Raw genomic sequence first — 7,422 nt, forward strand, 5'->3', positions numbered from 1 at the left:
CCCATACCCTTGGACAAGAGAAGCTATGACTTATTTATGTCCTCAGCATCTGACAGAGTAAATACTCAGTAAAGAATCTCTCCTTATCCACAGTTCTGCTGTCTGTGGTTTCAGTGACTCATGGTCAACTACGTGGTCTAGAGGCAGATCATTCTCCTCCTGACATACCGTGAGAAGGTCAATAGTAACCTAAATTTATGTCACAAGGCCTATGTTATTCATCTCCTTTCATCTCATCACATAGGCATTTTGTCATCTCACGTTATCACAAGAAGGTGAATACAGTACAATAAGATGTTTTGAGAGAGAAAGGGACCACATTCACCTGACTGTTACTAGAGTATTATTATAATTGTTCTATTTTTATAATTTTATTGTTATTACCCTACAATAATATTATTATAATCTCTTACTTGCCTAATTTGTAAATTAAGCTTTATCATAGGCATATCTGTATAGGAAACAGCATAGCCCACATAGGGTTCTGTACTCTCCCCAATTTCAAGTATCCACTGGAGGTCTCGGAACATATCCCCCGTGGATAAGGGGGACCACTATTCATGTAAATCAAACCATCATGCTGGACACCTTAAACTTCTACAATGATGTATGTCAGTTATTTCTCAATAAAACTAGAAGAAAAAAAAAGAGTCAAAGTATTTTTCCAAGAGAATAAAATGGTGGAGATTTATATAAGAGTGAAAGTGACTGTCCAGGAGAATAAAACATTAAGGACTCAGTGTTGGTTGAGATTTTATCTTTAAAACCAACTGGGACTGGCCTGGGCAAATTGAAATGTAAGATCATGCTACACACATACCACACTGAGGTGCGCGTCAATTACTCTGACTCATTTACCGACAAACCCACGGGATTGCCAGACTTGAATTAGGCCGAGAGCAAGAAAAGCCTCTGCAATTAGTCCAATTAGTGAAAGCTGCCCAGCCACATGGGCCTTAGAACCCAGAAGATCCCATGACGCTCACAGTGTCTGTAATAGATAAAGATACTGCGTGGTCTCTTTGGCAAACCCCAGGAGCAATACAGACGCCTCAGGTTTGGGAGCAAGGCCATGTCCTCCTCTTCAAATGTCTACTCTCCTTTGAGAAACAGCTTCTGGCTTACCCCTGAGCCCTGACTGAGACTGAATGCCTGGCCATGAGCCCAAGGCACAATTTAATCACCATTGCTCATTACGAGCTAGGTATTACCTGAATCCCAGTTTATAGCACTGGACATGCACCACAGCATGCCAAATTAAGTAGAAATGGTTCTGAAACATAAATAAGTTTTATGAGCAGGTGGCTCAGTCTCCCATGGCACCTACTCCGGCTGTATTGCTGCTGCAATTGGAACCACATCCATTAAGTGTGCAAAAATGCACAGTCATTCTCCATGACCCTGCTGCCTTCCAGCCAGGCCAACGGGCCAGGTAAGTGAGAATGTAGAAGGAATCACTGTTCCTGCATCCTTCAAGTCTCTGGTAGTAGTACTAACTACTGCAGTTCACTCAGGCCTTGGTAGGGAGAGGAAGTCCCAGCGGCTTCTGTTTGGATCTTCCTATCTTAACAGCCCTCAGTCTATAAGTCGGGAAGCCAATGTGGTGATTTTGCCAGTTCCCAGTGGGTCTATTCCAATCATGCATTCAGGAACTTGGGAAATAACTCGAGGGAAATTCAGACTTACTAGGCCTGCTGTAAGATGGGTTTAGACCCATAGTCCATTTATCACCCAACTTCGATGAGCCCCAAATCTCATAGACTATGGATGCATTTCAGGTCCCCAGGAATTAATATGAATTCTGATTTGCTGATTACACCTCCTAAATATATTGTTATTTCTTTTTACTCAATTCACCATCATCTTGATACATGGATGCAGGTCCTTTGGGGGAAATTGTGGAGGAATATTTACACTATGTAATTGTGGTATTGTCACAGCTCCTTCTTCAAAGAGACTCAGTCTCTCCTTCATTCAAGAGGCTCCAAGTCAATGAATTGGCCTGAGTGGGTTCTGGGTGAGAGGACACAGTGCCACTGGGGCTACACAAGCTCAGAGCCTATTGTCCAGATAGCAAATGTTTCTGACCATCTTTATGACTTTAGTTGGCTGCCCATTTACCAGTCACAAAGACACTGATCAAATAGCCACAATGAGTCACCACATTCAGATTGCTCTTCCACCCCTACTGACCATTTCAGGAGCTGGGCCCATGTTGTCTCAGGCACTTAAGTGCTGCTGCTTGGTCTCAGCCGCTCTGAGGGTGCATGGTAATGGCGGCCTCTATCACCTTCATCCCCAGTTAGCAAGAGACAGACTGTACAGAGCATGACAAAATTAGGGTGTTTCACTCCTCAGTGCATTTTTTTCAGTGCTTTGGGTCCTCTTAGTGGAATGGGGAGAGTCATACCCGAAAAATTTACCCTGACCTTTGTCTCCCTAAGTCTTTGGGTTCCTTCTTTTCCACTACACCAAGGAAGTCATGGCACCTCAGATTCATTGAATTAGGCCACTGGTGAGTCCAGGCTTCAGTCAACTAAACAAGTGAACTGAAAGTAACCACACCAGCTGCTTAAGATACCATAGAAATTTCAAAATCACTGGCATTTGCACCTGTATCAATAAATGCAGTTTGATGTGCCGTTATCATCCCGAGAGTGATGTGCCATTATCATCCTTGGTAGCAAATACTGTATCGGTCAGGATTTAGTCAGAAAAACAGAAATCACCTTAGGTATTTTCAGCACAAAGGGATTTAATACAGGAGATACTATTTAAAAGTGTTAAAAGGACTAGACTACTGAAGTGGGGAGAGGGAAGAGAAGGACTGTTACCCAGAGATCAGGTACTGCAAGAAGTCACTACCGTCTGTGTTAGTCAGCCTAGGCTGCCACAAAGAAGGAAGACGAGGACTGTCACCATCAAGGGGAGTGTTCACAGCAGCTGGGATGGGGATGATAACTATGGGCATGGTTAGAAGAGGGATTTGCTTGCTACATTGGATGTGGGGTATAAAAGAGAGCTGTAGACGGCCCCAAGATGGCCTTGTGGTGACTCTTAAAACAAAGGCCAGAGTGGCCCTTGATCCGTGGACGTCTTCTCTTCTCTCTTCACGCTCACTACCATAGAGATCTCACCCAATCTCATGGACTTAAATGCTATACATTTCTGGGGTGCCTGGGTGGCTCAGTTGGTTGAGAATCCGACTCTTGATTTCAGCTCAGGTCATGACCCCAGGATTGTGGGATCGAGCCTCACATCGAGCTCCATGCCAAGTGTGGAGCCTGCTTAAGACTCTCTCCATCTTTCTCTGCCCCTCCCCTGCTTGTGCTCTCTCTCTCTAAAATAAATTAAAAATAAAATAAAATAAAATAAAATAAAATAAAATAAAATAAAATAAATTAAAAATAGAAAGTAAATGTTATATATTTCTATGTAGGCCACCAGCCCTAATATCTAACTCCTATATAGTATCTTCAGACTTGTACATCCAACTGTTGTCCCAAAATTTTCCCTTAAATGACCAACAGATGTATCAAAGTTATTATATACCACACTGGAGTTAATTCTCTTTTTAGCTTTTCAAAAATGCTTCTGATATTTGTATTGATGTCTTCCCATCACAGTTTCACTCAATTTCCAAGACCACATAAACACCTTGTCATTATCCTTGACTTTGTATCTTTGTCTCACACCTTATATCCAACCCATTAACCAGATATGAGCTCTACTTTAAAAGATGATATAAATCCAACCACTCCTCACTCTCTCCACCCTAACACTCTGGTTCTTGCCACCACCCTACCTTACCTGGACCCCTGCCCTAACCCCTTGCTGTTGGCTTAGTTCTATATTTGAGCCCTTATTGTCTGTTGTCCACAAAGCAAGCAGTCATTCTCTTAACACATAAGTCAGATCGTGTCTGGCACCTGTCCACTTCCTTCTCCTCAATGGATAAAATGTACTGCCTTCTCCGTCACTCACTAAATCACCAGGCTAAATCCATCACCAGGCTAAATCAAGGAACCATGAAAGCCTTCCAAACACTCCCAAACCATCAAGACATAAGCCTGGGCCTTTAGGAACTTTGCCAGACCTCTTTGGAACTTGTACTTGATTCTCAGCCTTTTAAAATAACATCTCAGCCTGTCGTCCTCAACCCAAATTCCTCAAGCCCTACACATCCCTTGCACCAATTTCCCAACAAATCCCCACAGTGAATGGGTCAAAATCCTTCCAACATGTTTATTCTCACTTTTTCTTATTCCTCAGATAGTGATGGAAAGAACATGGGTTTGGGAGTTAGCCCACCAATGTCTCAAAGTCTCATATCTTTCATTCATGGTGTGGACACAATACCCACTTATCAGGGTTTTATGACATTAAATAGGGTAAAATACACAAAATGCCTGGTCATAGGCAGTTCTGAATAAATGTTTCCTTTCCCTCTCCCTTACCCCAATATCTAGTTACTTTCCCTTTCTGCTTTTTCTGCTTCTTTTATCCCACTTTCTTCCTGAATCAAGATTCACCTTTGTCCTTATTCAGCAAAAGGAGATCCTGCCAAACTAAAATGGAAATTGAAGCAAATGGCCAAGTTGTTTTGACACTCTCGAACCCTACTTTTAATGATGTGCAGTAACATTGAGGTTAAGGCAGCGAGTTGTGCCATTTGGGGCTAACTTAATTATTTGGCTTCAGTTGACTTGAAGAGACCAGGTTTTACTCCTCTCCCTGCCCAGAGTGAAATACTGCAAGACTGACGAGTTTCTTCTGTTTCCAGAAGTAATAAGACCTCAGAAACATGGTGGCTCCAAGAAGGGAATTCAATGTGGAACTGAATTCATTCGATAGGATATTTAAATTTCATGGCTTCCAGAGAAACTCCATTGTGTTGAAATATGAATGTGTTTGACTCCCACCATGTTTTTATTTATATAATATAGCTTAGTATAGTGAAAAAGAAAAAAAATTATACGCAGACCTTTGAAAAGTAACCTAGTTTTAAAATGTGCCCCCCATTTTATGAAAGAAAAGTGGGAAACAGTAAACTTGTGTAAGGAAATGAAAACCCCTGAAAAAAATAGGTTCCTAGGGATCTTTATATGTGGAAATACATGGTGGTAAATCCATCTAGCAAACTGCTGGCAGACAAGGTAATTTGTGGCCTAACTTTAGCAGAGCAGAACCCTGATTACACCTGAAAAATGTTATCAAGGAACTGAAAAAGACTGAACAAACCATCTATCATTTCAGAGCGGTTTTCCTTGTTTATAATTGTCCTTACATGTTACTCATCTCTGATTTTAAAATATAGTAAATTTTTGTGTGGCGTTTTCTTTTTTTTTTTTTTTTTTTTTTTTTTTTTAAATTTTTTTTTTTTCAACGTTTATTTTTATTTTTGGGACAGAGAGAGACAGAGCATGAACGGGCGAGGGGCAGAGAGAGAGGGAGACACAGCATCGGAAACAGGCTCCAGGCTCTGAGCCATCAGCCCAGAGCCCGACGCGGGGCTCGAACTCACGGACCGTGAGATCGTGACCTGGTTGAAGTCGGACGCTTAACCGACTGCGCCACCCAGGCGCCCCTGTGTGGCGTTTTCAAAAACATAATTTTCTGTTTCACTTATAAAGAAGCAGTTTTTCAGGCTCATGTGTAGGCCCTTGGGATCCTGGTTACATGGAACTAAGGTGACTAAACCCTGTGTTTGCAAAGCTTGGTACCATCCCTTACCTCGAGGCAGCTCAGGAAGGAGCTGAATCTGCAAGAAAGGTGGGTGATCACCCAGCTTCCCAGGGACTCGACTCCACCCGACTGGAATAATTCTGTGGTGTAGAAAAGTGACACCTACCTCCTCTCAAAACTGATGACCTGGAGAGATTTAAGCAGAAATAACCCATCCGACTGAAATAAATGTGTCTGGCTGAGAGAGCAAAAATCACCAAGCTAACTTAAGTGACTTGATCATTGAGGTCAGGTCAGTCTTTCCATAATCCTTGGACCAAAAATGCTCTAAATTCTCTTTCTAAATGCTGTATACATACAAATCAGGCAGCTTATTTGCCATGTTTATAATAAACAACAGCAAAGGCAAAAAGGAGCTACCACAGATACTAAAAGGAACCAGTCTTCACTTATAGGGAATTTGACTTCATTTCCTTTATTTAGAGGTTGAGGTGGAGAATGTAAAGCCCACATTTCCTATACTATTGCGATAGTATCTATGTTTTTGCAGAAGGCAATGAATAATTTTGCAACTTTTTTTTAAAAGAAATACCAGCATGTTTACAGAAAAATCTATAACACACTTCACTACAAGGTCTGTGCAGGTAATAAAATAAATAATAATAAAATGTAAAAAGCACAGCCATCCAGGGACCTTCTTAGAGATCAGTAGGCAGCAGTGGGGACCATGGCAAATTTCGCAGCAGATTGGATGGTACATGCTTAGAATAAGTGGGGTAGCTGCCACTCGGCTTCCACTTCATGTTGCTATGTAAAAATTCAGGTTTCAAGAGTAGATGAAAACCTGGGGTTTTTTTTTTAGTTTTTTCATTTTTTGTAGACACAATTTAGTTTAAACAAACAAAATATTCCTGGGGCTCCATAGTTTGCAAACTCCAATTAAGCCAATCATTCTGACATTGCTGAGACCCTTGATGTTGGGGAGCACGTGAGGTTCAAGAACAGTCACTGACAAGGTGACCACAGGATGACAAGGTGTGGAAAGGGGAAAATGAGTTCAGCTTGGAGCCACCAATTTTGGCAAAGGGCAATCAGGGACCTGAGGGCATTCTCCTCGGGAGTATACCCATACTTAGGAGGCAAACTGAAGGGAAGAGTGAAGACTAGGGATTAGCAGACCAAGAAGTAGGAGGAAAACCAAGAGGGAAGAAATCTAGAGAAAAGAGGAAGTTAAGGAGGGAGGGGTCAGGTGGAGTGAAGTGTTACACCAAAGCCAAACCTTTTACTTGGTATCTTAGTCAATTTGGGCTGCTGTAACAAAACTACCATAGTCAGGTGATTTAAACAACAGAAATGTATTTCTCACAGTTCTGAAGACTAGGAAGTCCTAAGATTAAGGTCAGCCAATTCAGTTCCTGGTAAGGACCCTCTTTCTGGTTATGTCTTCATGTGCTGGAGGGAGAGGGAGAGAGGAAGTAAGTTCTCTCAGGTCTCTTCTTATCCCATCATAAGGGTTCCACCTTCATGACCTAATCACCTCACAAAGGACCCACCTCTTAATACCATCACTGTGGGCATTAGGGCTTCAACACATGAAATGGGAGTGATGGACACAAACATGCAGCCCATAACACCCGGCAAGGACAGAAAAGTGTCTGCTGGATTTGGCCATTAGGAGGTCCTCAGTGGTGGGGCGCCTGGGTGGCGCAGTCGGTTAAGCGTCCGACTTCAGCCAGG

The sequence above is a fragment of the Puma concolor genome, chromosome A3 (assembly GCF_028749965.1).
Source record: "Puma concolor isolate L17-30 chromosome A3, mPumCon1.1.hap2, whole genome shotgun sequence".
Taxonomy (NCBI): Eukaryota; Metazoa; Chordata; class Mammalia; order Carnivora; family Felidae; genus Puma; species Puma concolor.